Below are 18,459 nucleotides of genomic sequence, written 5' to 3'. Positions count from 1 at the left end.
GACGCATGTTCCATTCAGAATAATATCCCAAGAATCTGTGGGTAAGCCCACAGCCAGAATGTGCTTATAATCTATTGACAAGCTGATACAGAATTGTTAATCCTCAGCTAGTCCTCTCCATTACCTTTTTAGATAAATCAATGACAGAGGCTTAGGCTTGTCATTGCTGTCCATGTGCTGGATACTATTGGCTTTGCCTCCTTCTTCCTGCCTCTCCATGGCTCATCAGCTGTCCTGTCACATCCACACTGTAGAGGCGTAATTGGGCCCTTTTCACTTGGTAAATGGTTTTCTGAGACAGAAACCTGTCTCCCACTGCTGAAGTAGGGTAATTTAGTGGGGCTGCGGCGACATATTATGAAGCAGATGATTGTGCTCAAGTGTCTGTTGCTGAGAAAGTAATAGATGCGTGATTTCAGTATGGGTAATAACCTACTGCCCAACATCTGTAGCTGCATCATTTAATGTTCCATTGGGAATCAACACTTGAAATTCTAGCTGTAATTTTTATTCCCTGACGTGAGCAGTTGACAGAGTGGCAAGTGATTACCACTGCTCCTTCAACTAGGCTTCCATGCATCAAAACCCTAACAGAGGGTATTTTAGTAAAATAAGAGGAAAAGGAGCTGTTAAAATTGAGAAATGGAGACTGCGTTGAAAAAATAAAGCTAAAGTACAACTATCGTTTCTACTGGTAAGAGTACTATACGGAACCTTATATAAGTACAAAGAGTTTTTGTGTTGTTTAGATAAACAAGATTTTAGCAAAGTAAAATGAGAATGAATTTTCGGCGAAGAATTGCTGACTATTTTTACTTAGTTCTGTCTGTGGAAAGAGATGGTGCTATCCTGTAGACATACTTGTTAGGCGCAGAAGAAGTGCCAGAGTTGTCATTTGCTCAACCCACACAGAAATGTTGAAATGCTTGAAAATGCCAGAATCATGGTTAGGATTATTTGGAATTAAATTATCTGAATTTAGATTTCTGTTGACTCTGCTAGCTAGTGCGTATTGTTAGTACAGCATGAAACCATGAGGTCCCAGCATTGTGTTAGTTGTGCATGTACTGATAAATAATTTGTTTTTAAAAAGAATGTATCATTATTGTTGGTACACAATACCCACCACAAAGGTATACAAAATACCTGTTTTGAACTTTGATCATTTCTCCTAAATATACTAGAACTGGAACTGAAACTAAATAACAACTAAACTATATTTATATATCTATAACTTAACAAGAACTAAAAACGAATGAAAAAAAACTATAACAACCCTCATCTTAACACTTAACATTATCAGCAGGCAGTCTACTTACACAGTGAACAAAAGATTAAGATAAACTACTCTCTCTGTGGAGGCTGAGCAGCTGAATCCCAGTTAAAGGTTGTGGAGTTTACTTAAGAAGAGATCAAGGTGACCAGACAGGTTGAAGAGGATTTTTAGTCCTCTTGACAGTCGAATGCGGAACGAGTTCCTAATACTTTGAGTATATAAATAGCCTGATAGGTGATGTTTAAGAGTGTCAGCTGGAGGTAAAGCTGTAACATTATCTTCATGCTGTGCTGCTGATCATTGTTCCTCTCAGGAAGTAAATGGAGACGGGCTACAGCCACCCGGTTTGGTAGTGAGTAGCCGAAAAGCAGTGATGGTGGTGGGACAGTGAGGGAGAAGGGGACAGAGTTGGACCTGGTGGTGGCCTGTTCACTGCTTGTCCCGTCTTTTCATTTCTCTCTCTTTTTTGCCCTCTTTCCTTATGTAGCCACTGTCAGGATCTATCTTCCACCCCATATCTGTCTGTCTTGTCTCCCTATTTTTCCTTTTCTTCTCTTTATCAACCCCCTTCTCACACACCCCCACGCTTCTTTTTCTCTTTTCCTCACTCTGTGCATAGGGAGCGGCGTTTCGGCAGTCATGTGACTTTTTGTCTGAACACAATTGCCGGTGTTTGCCATTGGCCGATTTCTTTGAAAGAGCGTTGGTTTCCAGGGTGACGGGGAATGGCGGCACCACTTCACTTCTCTGTGCTGCTGCCCCCTCCCCTCTCCACTGCTCTGAGTCTCTCTCTCTCTCTCTCCTACAGGCTTGGTGGATCAGGTAGCGCAGCAGCACGACACACAGAGACAGTGACAGGGTTGGTTTCTCCCTCTTCCTCCTCTCTCTCTACTCCTTTTTCATCAGGCTGGCAGTCAGAGAGACCGTTAGACTGCAGGAGGTGAGTGAAACAAATGGCCTTGTTTGCAGAGGTTTTAGTGCAGAGTTTACACTTTTTTTTTGTTTCTCCTGCAGTTGACCACATTGCCAAACCTGTTTTTCATTATTTGTGAGAATAATACTAAGTAAGCAGCAGAGACAAGACTCTTGAGACTCTTAAAACAATGACTGTACATTTCGAACTCTGGATTTTAAGTTGAATTTAAGTAAGTCATCTATCTTGTTCTGACAGATGCTCTTATCGATGGTATGAGTCACCATGGTAACATCACTTGAGGTTCTTAGAAATATGCTGGCTTAGCACTGTGATTATATGCAATTAGATTATGCGATATTAAGCTGATAATGAATCATTCAAAGCTCGTATTTAGCTCCAGCGTTAGGGCATGCGGTGGCTGCTAACCTACAGCGTATGTCAGATATGAATTTGTCATGGTAGGGCATCGAACTCAACAACGCACTGTCCCTGAGCTTGGTTGGATTGTCTTCTCGTGTAAACTGTCTAGCAGAGCAGGCTGTAACCAAAAGTGTGGCGACATGACCCACAAAGTCTAGATGGGGCAAAGTTTGTGTGCGCTGTAATGAGAGCAGCACAATGGCTTGGTTCTTTTTTTATGTTCCATGAAAGATTCAACAGCTGTGCGCTCTCTGCTCTGCATGCCTCATCATGGCACAAACACGATATGGGCTGTGTTTTGGAATCGAGCCACTTTATGTGAATGTTTTTGTCTTGTTTTTGTTTTTGTTTTTTTGTTTTTTTTTTGACACAACTGTCTTGAAGTGGTGCTCTTCTCGCTACTCTATACAAAGCAGGTGGTCACTTCTGTGTTTCAGTTACCGCGGCAACGCTGAAAGCCTGCTCCCGGTCCCTCCTTCAGGTGCACTTTATCTGATGCCCTATGGGATCATCTCAGCACGCAATCACACACACACACACACACACACAATAGCATCTGTTGTCTGATACTTGAGTCTTACAGAGAGAAGTAATGTATAAATAAAAGAAGCCTGTCTGTGGCAGAAGTGGCAGATATTAATGAGAATAATGTTGTTCAACAAAGTGGCGCTAGCTAGGTTCACTGACCTTTTTGACTGCTGATCTGACCACAGGAAATAATGAGAATAGCAACATTGTTTGAAAAATAGTCCCTACACACGTACGCTTTCCTATACCAAGCTTTGTTTCCCCTAAGGCTGTGCTGTTGTCTCTTTGTAAACACTTGCGCCATTTTTCTAAGGCTATTGACCTTAGACCATTTAAAGCAGGTGAAGAGTGTAGAGTCCCATTGACGCCTATGTGAGGTCATCCGGTGGGGCGCCGGCGCTTGTTAAAAAGATACACTTTGTTCATGTTAGAAGCCACAAAATAGGCCACCATGGATGCATTTCATGTCTGTTGTTACCTGCGTGAGCAGGTGAGACTCCACAGTGGTGGGGAGATTCCCGTTACTCAATATTGTTAAGTATAATATACTTGAACAGTGGATCCAGAGTTATGAATATGATGTGTTCAGGCATATTAAATGTTTGCGTGTCTGTATCAAATGTTGGTGTGTCTGAAGAGTAATAAAGCGAGGAGGAAGCGGGGTTGGAGTGGGTGTCATCGATCCACAGTCTGTTATCGCATGGCTGATGCAATCAAGAGGAAACTGGCACTGAGGCCTCGTTGTTGCTTCTGATGGGCTGCTATGATGTCACCACTGCTGACCCAACAATCCTCACATTCCTGCTGATATGTGGGAGATATGTGGGAGAGACGCACAGACTTCCACACATATGGCCTCTGTCTTAGCATTAATTAGTAATCCAGCGTAGCCACAGACACACATATGCACACACAGACAAATGCGTCATTAATTCACTCTCATGCACATACCCACTCCTGCACGCACTCAAACCCTCTACCACCCGATAAAGATGATGATGGCAGCAACACCAGCCTTGTTAAAATTCAACAGGTCTTTAAGTGTCTGTACTTCAGGCTCTGGTGAATCCTTTTTGCATCTCTTATTCTTCGGTATGAAAAACTACAAAGTCTGTTGTGAGAATGACATGATTAGAGGGAACCAGCTTCATTATGCGTCAGTATCATCATGTGTTGTTTGTGTGTGGTATGTGTGTGTGTTTTTGTGTGCGTACGCTTATAGGGGGATGATTTTAGCTACAAGGCTGACTTTCTCACCATAGCACAGCTAGAGCTGTCCTTTGATCCAGTAAAGCCACAGAGGAAAAGAGATGACAGGTCTAGTGCAGGGGAAGCTTTTAAATGCTATTGTTCCTGCAGGTGTTTGGATAACCCTTTCTTTTAGATAGAGCAGTATTGTCAAAGCTCTTTGGAATAAGCGGATGGGAAAGTGAAAGTGACCGTTCACCATATATGGAGGACAAATTATAAAGCATTTAGACTTGATACACAAATTTAGGAATACATATTCAGGAAGACAGTCAGTGACCGCAGCCTGTGGGCCTCTCCCTTGGTCTATATGGGGCTTACACATCCTTTGTCCACTCTGACCCCTGACCCCCAGCCACCTGACAGGTCCCCTTTCCCTAACCCATACTTCCTGTCCATCCAATAGCCCCCCTGCATTGGCTTTTGTTATTACTGAGGTCATCATCAATCCAACTCTCAAACACCCCGTTTAGGCAAATACCTTGTCTCGACAGTGTCAGACTATCACATTCATTGTGGTTCTTTTTGTATAATTCTGTTTGTGAAGAAAAGTCCAGGAATGCACACACATTCAAAAATAACAATAGGTGCAGGATCAAAACTACAGCAGTCAAAGAACAATAGGCCTAAACAGAGTCTGCACACTATGTATCTGCTCCCAGGAATTTATTATCATCTAGATCATGTCGTAACATTTTGTGTGTTTACTGTTAAGTTTAAACATTATGGCACTTCTGCTCAGGGCATGTCTGAAGAAGAATAGTGCTCAAAATGTTACGACACTAGCCAGGTGGTAATAAATTACTGGCCCTGGAAGTAGATATATAAATGTACAGACTCTTGATAGTTTTGATTTTGTTTGTAGCTCAGCCCTCCTGCCCATTTGTCCGTCTCTCTGTGTTCATTGCACATGGTATTCATGCCCCCATTGCTCCATCCCGACAAGTCCCTGGCACTGCCAGGATCAGAGCTTTGTATGGGGGAGGTTACTGTCGGGAACATCTTGTTGACTTAACCTTGGAAAGCTTTTGTTCACTGGTCCACTCAGAACTCCTTGCATGAAAGAGGAAGAGAGAAAGAGAGAGAGAAATTAAAGGGTAGTGTTTGTGAATTGAGTTGAGTCTGAGACTCAGAGGGGACAAGCAGTGAACAGGCCACTGGGCTCAGCTCTGTCCCTATCATTCCATGATCCAACTTGGTGTGTTTCCAGCTCATCTTTTTCTTTGTCTCAGCACCATCACATCTTTCTGCCGCTCAGTACCAATCAGGGTGGCTGTAGCCTATTTCTCTTTATTGAGACGAACAATGCTCAGCAGCACAGTGTGATACTAATGGTACAACTTTATCTCCAGAGAGAGAGGGGGGGAGGCTACAGGTTCAGCAGAAGCATGAGAACAAACTGATCTGGTTAGACTGGATGAAAGAACAAGATGAGACCTAATGAGTTTCTAGTTATCTATATCTGACAGGATGGCTTCAAAGTAATGAAGGACAAGGCTACAACCTTAGAGTTAGGTCCAAATTTGTTACTTCATCTGATATCAAAGTAGTTTGTCATACAGCACTTAAAAAATTCAACGTCACATTGTTTCAGGAATGTGTTTGCCCCGAGCCAGTCTGTACTGGTTTCTGAATAAAGAGGGAGAAAAAGAGAGGATCGATGCCAAAGTTTGGCCAGAATCTTGACAACTTGGAAGGCTCTAAAAGCCAAACCAAGATTCACTCATATGCTTCGTTAGTGCAGCCTGAAAAAGAGTCCTCAGAGGGAAAGCTGAAGGCTGTGTGTGTGTGTGTCTTTTCTTTCCCATCCTTGCTTGTTTTTGGAGCAATGCAAAGTGTGTTTACCAACGCTCTATGTGTTGATTTAGTCACCCGTCCTCTTCATTTTGTTTTCCTCTGTTCACCTTTTGCCCTCTCACTTTCCCATAAAATAACATAGTCAGTGCAGTTCTTGATGTTTGTAAAGAGATGATATAGTGAAATTTAGTCGGTTCCAAAACACAAAACATCTCTTAAGCCAGGTTGCAGGGAAGAAAACAAAAGTCTTTGTCTGTTCTTGGAATGGGATGTGCTATATTTAAGTCTGAACAGTGCAATTACCTTCGGTCGTGAAAGCCATCTTGCCTGTTTTAATGATACACAAGGCATAGCTATACTACAGAAGCAATGGCATTACCCTGACCATAATGAGACAGCAATGCTATACTTAGGCCTGTTTGGCACAAACAGAGCATTACTACCTTGCCTTGCTTGCCATGACTATGAAAACCAATGTCAACAGAAGTTCAGAACTTTGTTAGTTGTTTAGCTTCTGGGAATAGAGCTATCAGTTCTCGTTCTGTCTAGGCTTAAGTCTCGACTGTCCTGCTCTCCACCTGTTGATGGTTGTTTTCAACGAAAGCCTGAATAAAGAGAGTGAGAAGGAGGGAGGGGTTTGACATTGGGGAGGGGGAGGGGCAAGCCATAGCCCAATTTAATGCTATTCAGGCCTGGTGCATAATGGCCAACAAAGAGACTAACAGCATGTATCCCCCTGTCTCTGCTCCCCACCACAGAACCTATTGAGCCACTGCCAGAGCCATCCAGTCTATTTCTGAGTCTGAGAGCCATCTTCCTGTCTCCTCTGAGCTGAGATATGGCTGACTTACCCCTCTTTGGACAGATTTATACCCCTCCCTTGTCACAGAATTAACTTATTAGTAGGTTATGATTGAAGGCTGACAGCTATCTGGAGTATGGATTTGAGACCACTCTCTCTCTTTGTTTGGCTGGGCTAGGTGGTAGAGAAGGAGGAAATGAGGCAGGATTTCTGCTGAATGCATAGATTAGAAAGCTTTTTAGACCTCATCTGTGTTTTCTTTTGCGTCTTTGCTGAATGCAGAGGAGGTTGGGAGGAGGAGGAGGAGGAAGGGAAGGGAAGGGGGTTGCAAGAATGTTTGAGTCACTCTCAAAGAGAGGGATGATATGTGGGTTCAGGAGGGGAGGGTGGGATGAGGGAGGTACGGCAGTGGGAGGTACCCTGAGGAATGCCTGGAAGGTGTCAGTGAAGTCTTGGACTGATAATCCCCAACATCACAATACCATTACCCAACAGTCATGATTTGAGCCCTGCTGTCTCTCTGTCTTCAGACACTCAAACTAATAAGGAGGACTCACTCTCTTTAAGCCTTTGCTTACTCACTCCTTCAGAGCTGCCTAGCAGCGTAAATAAACTTGGTATGGATGTGATGATTGACAAGCATGTGATTGGCTCCAGCAGCCCACTGAGGAACAACGCCTGTCAGGAACCATAGTGTAGTTACTTCTCACTGGTATGCTGGCTTTTAAAACGTCACTTCTCTTTGGCACTTTTGCCTTTTTTCACTGTGGCCCTTGGTGCCTAAGCCGTGCCTCAGGGGTTTTCACCCCACTTTGCTTCCTTTTTATTTTAGAATGTAGTTTAAGTGATTTGTCAGACAACACAGCTCTTAGATGTGCCAAAAGCTTTACTTTGTAAAAAGAAGAGTGAAACAGGCCAAGATGTGAACCGACTCTCCGAGGGCCTCTGACTCAGACTGGCTAAAAGCTAGGGGCGGACATTTTTTGATGTGCTCTTTTGTTTGTGTGAGTTAATTCATCAAATTAATGCAATTAATCCCAGAAATCTATTTTTGGAGCATGTGCTTTATATAATGCACACACTTGTTATTTGGTGCTATAACAGCCTGCCCACACTAGCCCAGAGCACAGTCTGAAGTCACATAAACGCAAAGTGAGCGTGAGACCAAATAAATGGTCGTCTCTCATCAAATTGTCGCTTTCAGTTCCATAATCACAGTGATCTTAGGCAGAAGCAAGATGTAAATTATTACCTCAGCACTTTTTATTGTTGTGCAGCAATGTGGTTGAAGCTCAAGAATTAATTCTGAGACTGGCAGTAATTTCTCTTTTGTTATTAGCCTTTCCTGCATTACCTCTGGCTGGTCATTCCACTTTCTGAATTACTTTTCTGCACATCATTAGCCCAGAATCCTACCACCGTTTTTCTGACAAGAGCATTTATTTTACAACTTCTTATCATCCTGGTGTTCTTGGCTCACGCAAGATTAATGAGTGGATGGATGGAAGAAGCAGTCTAAAATTCAGCTGTTAATCAACCCTCGACTAAATTGCAAAATGGTCAGGAAGAGGCTTAAAGTCACTGCAAATATTATATGAAAAGGACTGACAGAAGTTATCAATTGAATGGTTCTATGTGAATGTTGAAAGAAAAAAATAAGTTTGACCAAAGCTTGCAGTCATCTTCTATTTTGATAACTTGGTTGATCATTCCTGTCCCTGCTAAGAGCTGTGTCATTCTATGCTTTATTCATGAAGCCGTTCATTTTGCACACAATACGAGTAAGAGCTGACATCAGCAGATGTTGAGCTTAGGCTATTACTGTATGCTTAGTCATATGATTTTCGTATTCATCATACACAAATAGGTTATATTTTAGCCTAATCTATCAGCATATTTTTTCACTCAATACCACATTGGTTTTGGTGTTTTTCAGGATGGTCATGAGGGACAGTGCTGTCTGACTTCCACTTAAGCTCAGACTCAACAGGTCTACTCTGTCTCAGGCCAAGTATCTGTGGCCAGCCTTTAGTTTCAGGTGGGGGAGGGGGAGAGATGGCAGTGGAGGGGAGAAAAACAGGCAAAAATGGGTCAAATCTGAGATAGAGGGAGATATGGAGATAGAGGGAGAGGTGTTAATAGAAAACAGGCCTTGACTCCTGCTGAGAGGCTCCCACACACTGCCGGTCCCATTGGTCATGCACGTCTTTGGTGGCTCTGTGTGTGTATGTGTCTGCGTGTGTATGTATTTGTGTGTGTGAAGGGGATTATGTTTGTGGAGACAGAGGATGAGGTAGGGACATATTTTTGTAATGGGTCAGGTTTTTGTTGTGATATTTTGTTGTGATAGTTTGCGCATGTGTTGGTCTCTGGACCAGACTGGTCAGATTTAGGTTGCTCTGTTCTCTCATTTTCCCACAGGGCGTTGTTCTACTCAAATACACACTCACACACACACACATACACACGTACAACCACACACACTGGCACCTGGAGTGCTGGACTATGACCTCATTCCAGGAAAAGGAAGAGAAAATCACCTGGGCGACTCATTTGCATAATCAGCTGCTCATGTGACTGTAGGCTAGAGGGCATAAGTCTACAGCCTCAGGTTACGTCTCATTCACACACATATCTATATGAATTCATACACACACAGCTGCAGAGACAGTTCATTCTGCCTGTCTCTGAGTTTTTGTATAAACACGTCCTTGTGTAGCTTGATGATATAGAAAATATGAGATAGAATAACTGGCAGAAGTGATACAGAAAGACAGATAGAGATTAATACATAGACAGATGAAAACCTTTGTCACTTAAATTACCTGAGAAGGGGAGGTACCTGCTCTGTCAGCAGAGTGTGTCAGGGCGGAGTTAAAGAAAGGGAGAAGGAGAGTGAGAGAGGGGGGTGTGACTAAGGAGGGTGTGTTTCTATGTGGGTGAGAGAGACCGAGAGGACGAGGAGGAGGAGGAGGGGTAGAGTGAGTGAGAGAGAGCGAGAGAGAAAAAAAACTCATGCAGTCTCTCAGATCTTGGCTGTGGTGAGGACACCCAGGAGAGGTACATTCCTGAGGCAGCCAGCGAGCAAACGAAGAAAAGGCAGAGAGAGAGAGAGAGAGAGAGAGAGGGAGAGCGGGGAAGCAGCAGCGACAGCCTTTCTAATCTCCTGCGTCCACGTCTGACTGCCTCTGACCTCCGCTGGACTCACACACTCCTCACACACATACCCACTTGCTTCCTCACACACCAGCCGCTCAACCTGCTCTGCTGCTCTGTCAGAGGAAAGGATTTCCTTGAGTGAGGAAAGAGACACAGACAGGAAAAAAAAGACAAACAGAAAGATAAAGGGAGAAAAGAGAAAAGGCGCTGAAGAGAAGGGAACGATCCCCCCACCTGGTGAGTGACAGGGTTTCTCTCAGAGGGATTTTGTGTGTGTGCCCTTGCCAGTTTGAATGTCATTGTTGGGAAGTTTCTTTACAGTCGGCTACCCGCTCTGTAGCTTTGAATGTTCCCAATTGTGTTTTTGAACAACAACTATGTCAGACTATGAACTCCGTAGGTGTGTGTATATGTGTGTATGTTGAGTCTTAGGACAACTGTACTGTGTCTTTAAATGTACCTGTTGACGCTAGACCTATCACCCAGTACTCCTATATGACATACCTAATAGGACTTAAACCTGTTTGGGTGAAACTGGTGTGTGTTTTTTTTTTCTCTTTATGTTTAACTTTTTCATCAAGGTTGCTCTCAGGGTTTGAGTTTTGGCAGCAGGCCTCACTATGCATGTTTTCATGCATGTGCATTTACTGTGTTACAGTAAGGTAGACAAGTGAGTAAGCTATCTCTTGCAGGCCTCCTATCACGCACAGAGCTCCCTTTACCGTTGTAGGATTAAAGATTAATTCATGGAGGGTAAGGGCAGAGTTCACCCTACTCGCTGCTGGTTCCAAACACATTTAACTGTTAATGTTCTGCAGATCTCAAATGCCCACGTAGTCTAAGTCTTATGCACCAAGCCACTTGAAGCCTTTTTAAACATTGACTCATCATTATGCATGGCTGGCATCCCAGTTAGCATTTCTCAGCATGGTGTGTGTCAGATAAGGGGGCTCAGAGCTCATTAGCAGGCTGCATTTGTTAGCCAATCAGAGTAATCGATTAGAAACCTCCTGAGAGGTGATTTTTATTTCCTGGTTGACCGTGGGAGTAAGCAGCCATACCTCATGTGTTATCTGTGTTTGTCTGTTTCACACAGTGAACTTAGTTTCACACAGATAATGTCAGCATAATAGATGGTTGTGTGAGAGCGAAACTGAAGCAACATGGACAGCTTTGAGTCCAGAATTTAGGCTATTAACTCTAAATAGTCCCCTCCATTTATTATTTATGCATTTATTTTAGTGTTAATTATCCATTTTAAATAAACTCCCACTTACTTTTTTCAGTTGTGCATTATGTGCTCTTGTTTACATTCAGTTGTCCCAATTTCCATCCCGCTCAGTTGTATGAAGCGGTGACGCTGACTGTGTGTACAACCTTCCCACAACTGGAGAAACCAGTTGTTTGGAGTCCATTCGTTCTCTGCAACCAGAGAAATGTGGTCTGAGGACAACATGCGGCTCACTTCCTTGAAGATCATAGAACAAAAACAACATTAAATGTTGTTATCTTTGTTCAGTTTTTATTTATTTTTATTTGAATGTTGCTTCATTAAACATTGCTAAATTTTATCCTGTATTTCCAGCTATGAATTCTACACCTACCGATGAACTCACTTAAATTTAAAATCACATTGCAGTGTGGGGTTGTGGTTGCTAGGAGTCTGAATGCATAGTGAAACTTTTACTTTCCTAACAGTCTTATTCAGTTAGCACCTCATTTCCTCTCTCTCTCTCTCTCTCTCCTCTTCTCTCTCTCTCGCTGCCTAGATATTTCTCATTTTCCATCACATGAATGAGGCTGTTTAGCATGGAGAGAGTGGAGTGTCCTCTGAGAGTCGGCATGTCTTGTTCTCCGCAATGTTATTTTTACTGCTCTTGCACTGCTCGAATACACAGATGGACTCCACTCTTCTCCTGCAACGCCATACTCTGTCTGTCTGTCTGTCTCTGTCAGTGTGTCTATCATTCAGCCCGGATAGCAACGGAGGCTTGTCCATCCAAGCACAGCCAGATATCTCTTGGGATTCATGACGTGAATTTTCAGAGTCATTCATCCTCATGCTGTGAAGTGACTTAATTTCTTGCCTTCCTTATCAGGAGAGTTTTCCACCTCCTGCAGATGCACTCAGGGCCAGAGGTAATTGGAAAGGCTATGACAGCATGTCTGTGCGAGGAAATATGTTTGCATGTTTTGAGTTGTGATTATTTTTGGGTTGGTGTTTTGAACCAGTTTCTCTCCCTCCCTTGCTCTCTTTTTCTCTCACGCTGTCGCTCTGTCTTGCTTTTCCTCACTGTCTTGCTCTCTGTCTTGTTCTCTCCGAGCGTCCTTCCCCTGCCTGTGCAATGTGACGGAAGGTAGTGCTGTGCTATGCTCATGTCGGATCCATTAGGGATGAAAGCACACTGCAGTGATAAAAGATTGATCCAGTCCTCCTCTCCTCACATGCACATCTCTCACACCCTGCTTTCTCATCCTCCTTCACACCCCTTATTTCCAATCCAAAGTCAACCCAGTTTTCAATTTATCAAATCATCTGTACTCCTCTAAATAAATTATCCTTACAGAGTTTACTATAGCCAACTTTCTTTTTCCACTGGATGAGATAAAGGGGAACATCGTGCCAGTACTGTATTCAATACCCAACCCAGTGCACAATGTTACAAGTTCTCATTCGACCAAAGAAAATGTCATCCTCTTTATCAAAATTTCTGGCTAAAGCTTTTTTTTTGTGATGGATCGCACCTTGAGAGCGCCTCCCTCACTCTCTAGGTGTTTTTGGTGTGACAGGCAGGCTGATATGTAGTTGGCCAGCGGAACCAGAAAGAGCCTGGCATTCAGCCCAGCCTCCACAGGCTTCACTTCACCTGTTGTAAGAGGAAGCAAAGACAAACACATCAGGGCCTGTAGATTTGTCAGCTGAAAGGTTATAATTACTGAGAGGATGTGGAAGGAGGGGTTTGGAGAAAGAATATCACTGGGGTTCTGCTTTTTCTAGCTGCAGAACTTCAGCACATATATCTGCTAGAAAAACAAGCTCGTGGACCCACCAGAAACAGAAAGAAGGGTTGTTGCCCGCTGCTATGCATTGTGCTGTTTTATCCTCAGTCCACCTGTTCAGGAGAAGCTATAGAGAAATGTAGAAAAGGTCTGGTTTAGGTCAGTGAGCATCAAAGTCTGTTGGCCTAAACCCTCTACAATCCTGCAGCACGTCCAGGTCAGAGGTTAGATTAAACCTCCTACTGTCAGAATGACTTTGTGTAGCTTAGTCCACCTAAGGATATGTTCCTAAGTGGATCCAGCTGACAGTAAAGCTTACCTGAGTGTTGTCATGTCAGATGGATTTTTCCTTCATGGGTGTCTGCTCTTTCACTTTATCAAACCCATAGCTTCACCTTTTCCATCCTTCAGGAACTGTTTAGGGTTGGTGGCAGCATTGTCTCCACCATGGTTGCTATGGTCATAAGTGTGGACATGATTGTGTGTGTCCCTCTGTCTGTCTGTGGCTCTCAATTCAACTGTGTGTAGTGATTGTAACAAGGTAAGCCTCTCTGCCAGTCCTCAGGGAGGGTCATGTGACTGTGTTTGTGTTGATCGCAACCGTGGGTATGTGTGTGAGACTGGGCGATGGGTTGCTCCCGTGTTCACCCAGCCATGCTGTGTTGACTCTGCACACAGACCTCTCTAGGCAGTAAATAACGCGGTGCCTCCGCCAAGGGCCCAGGACAGGGCTGGGAGGGGGGTCAAGACGCCAGCACAGGGGGAGAAGATGTCTGCCTCGGGGGTTGGAATCACTAAATCAACTGACAGGAGAGGAGAGAGGCAGGTGGTTTTGACAGTCTCTTCCGTCATGCTGAGAGGCCTGGAGTCGGTGCTGTCATTGAATAGATCTATATGATCAAGCGAAGCAAAGCAACCAAATTTTGCTCATAGCTGGCGGATACTGCTACACAAATGTGCATGCTTGCATAAGCTCATATTTAGTCAGACATGCAAACACAGAGAAGTCGTTCTGTTGGTTGCTCAGTGTATACCCTTAACACACGTATACCTCTTCTGCGAGGCACATTGTTTCACATGTGAGATCCTGCCTCTTCATGTGGTAGACCAGCATTCCTCCCACAGTCTGATGACAAGGAGAGCAGAGTGGACACATTTCCCATCCGTAGAGATGAATAGATAAGTCATGTTCTCAGTGTTATGTTACCATATTCATTGTGGTTCAAGGTGCGATGTTTGACTCAGACCATTTCACATTAATATCAACAATCCTGTCGTACAGACTTCTGGTGCCTAACCGATGTCCAACTCTTCCCAAAGTTCTCATCTGTCGTCGTTTCCATTTCACTATAGCTACCCTTACCATAGAAATTGTTTGGACAGTTTCATTTTGATATATCTCAGACTTGGTGTTTGTGTCTGTCTGCCTACTGCTGAAAATTCCCCACCCTACTCCTTCTTTCACAAACACTCGTCTTTTTGTGCCGTCTTATCCAGCCCTCCCCCCTCCTTGCTCCATCCCTCTCCTCCCTCTTTGTCATTCCCAGGGGGTAGCCGACTTATCTCTCTTATGTGAACTCAACAACAGCAGCCTTGTCAGTATTAAACTGTGTGTGTGTGTGTGTGTGTGTGTGTGTGTGTGTGTGTGCGCGCACATATTTGTGTATATCCATGATGAAAGTATCCTGGTGATAGTGAGTTAGAGGGGTAGAAAGCAGGTTTCTTGTGATGAGAGGCCACCTCAGACAGATATACAACCTTGTTCCCAAAGGTGCTTCTAGGATACAGGGAATAACACTGTAAATCTACACCCTGCCTCTCCTGCTTTTTCCTTACTCATCGAGACTGTTCGTTCATCCATCCCACTGCTGTAATTGTCATGATCGTTACTCCTCCTTAGTGCAATGAAGGTAGACAGAGTTGCATGTGATGCCTCCCCACCAATCTATAAATCAGGCCCATTGAGAGGCCCATCACAAATCTTGGGGTGCACAGGCAGCACAAACAGATACCACACTCAACCTGTACCATCAGTTAAGACATTCAGTTTTTCTTTATTCTTATCCTAACACATGATACTGTGATTATCCCACATTAGTAACACTCTATGCCTTCCTCAAGTTTCATATAAAATACTGAACAAAGGCAGACACTGTTGTGGTAGGAAAACACTTTAGAGGTTCCCTGCTGATATGTTTCTTTCTGCCTTATATGACAAATTCCTCACATTAACCAACCTGTCTGCACGGCTTCAATCTCTCTGTTCCAACCCATTTACAATAACACATTTCATTCATAAAGTGTTTTTCACTTAGATGGCGACAGTAAGGCTGTACATATACAGGTGGGCAGAGCAATTTAAAACTGTGTGGATGTGTGAGGCTTTATTATTGGCTAAACTCAACACATTGTTTCAAAACGTACATTTCAGAGTGCTTGTACTATTTGAGCACCCCCAACTCTTTCACATGTATGCACACACACACACACACACACACACACACACACATACATACACACAGACGCTGTCAAGTTCTAACCTCACTTCAACATACAGCACAGCCTTGTTTTTAGTCTCCCTTATAGCAACAGAAAGAGAGCCTCTCCTCTGTTTGTATCGGGATTTTACATGTTCCTGAGGTTATGTGAATGTTTACACATGTGTGTACATACACACGCACACACTATCTCTCTCTCTCCATGGCTGTGTTTGTCCGTATCCCTCTCTCCAAGGGCCAGGTATGCTGGAACAACCATTCACTCCCTAGGTAAATATTAGGAGGGTGTGAGATGAGAACTTTTGCGTAACAGAGTGACCTTAGCCATGGAGCAACATTTTAATCTGTGTAGCCTGTAGCTTTTATTCCGACACCCCGGCAGTTCAAAGAAAGTCACTGTCAGGAACCTTGGCTTTCATTTTCAAAGTTGGGTCTAATTGAAACCAGCGGTGAATGAACCATGCTAGCTGTAGTACTTGTGAACTATCTGTGTAGCATTCATGACCTAAGAATGACGACTGGGAATGAGGGTGGGCTGGGTGGAATGCCGCGCTCTCATCTGTTAAAACATTTATTCTACAGATGGGTCCATGTTTTTCTGCAGGAGTCATATATTTTTACTGTTAACTAATCTGTCCAGCCCTGCTGAAGTATGCACACCTGCTCTTTGCTGGACTGATGACAGCCTACCGAAGACTCAACCTAAGTCTTTGGGGCATCGCTGAATGACACTCACAAACTAAGCTATGTGTAGAAGCCTGCTTGTGTGCCATTTTATTGGCAGTGGCCGTATTACCTTCATCCAGAATGAAAATTGGTAAATTTACAATGCATCATAGGTTGCATGGAATCAAAGTTTTAAAATAAATAACCAAATAAATACATAACATAAAAACAAAACACCCTTCTTTCATTGTTCCCCATTACACTGCTTAGAGGAGTTTCAGCTGTTTGAATTACGATAACTAGCCCATTCATGTTTCTTGTATTTTGGATAACCATACCTTGAATTCTGCGCTAAGCAACTGCAACTTGCTTGTGCTCATTTCACTTCTCTTTTGGATATAATTAGTCAAACCATTGACTTGGATAACATAGATGTCGGCTTCCAGAAAATGGTTTTACATTTTGGACCTAATTAGAGTGCTGTTGGGTAATTGGAAGCCTTTTTTATACTGTGCTTTAAGAACATAAGACTCCAAAAAAAGAAAAACAAAAAAACAGGAGTGAATAATTGATATGAGCAGACATGGAAGAGAGCTTTAAATTACTAATGAGCTTAGCTTCAAACCTGTGGCACTGGAGGCCGTGACATTCCTGACTCCTCTTGCTCACGCACACACACACACACACTCACAAACACACACACTCATACACGCACACACAAGAAGTGAGAGTGAAGCACGCACATATGCATCAAAAAAGAAAATGAGCTATGAATAGACTGTCTTGTTAAATTAAAGGCTACCAAAATCCAGGCATGTTTGGTGTAAATTGCATCCTTCAAAATGAGTGGGTTCCAGTTTTACATCGTGGTGCTGGAGACCCAGACGTGGTATCATCATTTGGTTCGAGTCAGTCCGTCTGCCGTCTTTCAGCCCCCTAGCACGTTAATTTTGGCTGTTTTTTTTTTTTTTTTTTTTTTTTTTTTTTTTTTGCGTGTCTTTCTGTCTCAAGTATTTATGGGAATGTAATGTGAATATTGTGTGCATAATGTATATGTACATGAGCGTGTTTCCCTTTGTGTGTGTATGGTGTGTGAATGGGGCTGGGAACAGAGTGATGTCCTCCTTCCCTAGCGGACATTGCTGAGTCAGGTGGGGAGTATATAATTACACATGGGTGCCCATCAGCAGTCTGAGAGCCTTCTTCCCCGGCCCCACCAACAATACGAACTCCTGTGCTCGCCTGGCCTCAGCTAACAGGCAGCCAAGCCACTCATGTGGAGCTGAGCTCTCTGTGGACTCACAGGCCAGCTCTGCCCGGCCTTCTAGAGGCTATGAGCAAGCCTGCATTATCATTCTCACCATTAGCTGCTGGCTGTGTGGGAGGATCCATGAGTCAGCGCAAACAAATTCCTCTCCTCTAATATACTCGCCTCCGCTCAATTTCCAGGGTTGAAGTGAGCAAGCGAGTGAATAGCAGCAATCCAGGTATGAGTAAGCCTTTCATGTTGCAAGGTGTGTGATTTAGTTGCATTGTTAAGTGGTCAGGGCTTTGTAAACTATCATTGCCAGACACTCTGTGGACTTTCTCTTATCTGTTCTTGCTCTCTCATTGAATTTCAAAAGTGTACAAGACCTGCCTTATATTGGTAGATGTAACAATATCAAAAAACTGCATTCTTAAACTTTTCAAAAAAGTCTCTTTGTATCCTTCTCCCCTCTGCATTATAACCCCTCCCTTCAAACTCACCCCTCTCCCTCTTCCAGTTCAGGCAGGGTTACCATCTCTCTGAGTGAGTGCTGCTGGTGATTCATGATGACTGGGATTTCACACTAAGTGCTGTTTTACACTGTGTCTCCAGGGGTAGTGACAGCCACAGGTGATGAACAGACTCTTTGTCTCTAAGGCTGCATCTAGGCCAGCTTTAGATGTCTGGTCCACTGGAGTATCTCACAATAACCACATTTAAAGCTTGGTCAGTCATCAATCACTCAGACTCAGATATGTGTGTTTCACAACTAGATGTCTTCACTTATTATCTTTGGGTAAGTTTAGCAGATACAGAGTTAGTCTACTATTTCTAGCATCACCTTTTCTCAAAATAAGTTAGTCTTATATTAGTGAAACCATTTCAAATAGGTAATGTCAT

At 43.4% G+C, this 18,459-nt stretch overlaps 1 protein-coding gene across 3 annotated transcripts in view; it reads left to right on the top strand.

The window, feature by feature from the left end:
- The window catches only part of rassf7a (Ras association domain family member 7a), a 38,325-nt gene that overhangs the window by 2,387 nt on the left and 17,479 nt on the right, over positions 1 to 18,459 (top strand). The window contains exon 2 of one of the 3 annotated variants that reach the window (XM_030054224.1): positions 2,085 to 2,216. The exons of 1 other annotated variant lie outside the window; for it this stretch is intronic. The gene's annotated coding sequence lies outside the window, so the exon portion shown is untranslated. Of the gene's footprint in view, positions 1 to 2,084; positions 2,217 to 9,968; positions 10,384 to 18,459 lie in introns of those variants that run through there. One more of the 3 variants, XM_030054225.1, reaches the window with a different exon arrangement.

Source organism: Myripristis murdjan, chromosome 6, assembly GCF_902150065.1.
Source record: "Myripristis murdjan chromosome 6, fMyrMur1.1, whole genome shotgun sequence".
Lineage (NCBI taxonomy): Eukaryota > Metazoa > Chordata > Actinopteri > Holocentriformes > Holocentridae > Myripristis > Myripristis murdjan.
Note: the sequence above shows the minus strand (reverse complement) of the source record. Positions and strands in the feature narration are given on the sequence as shown.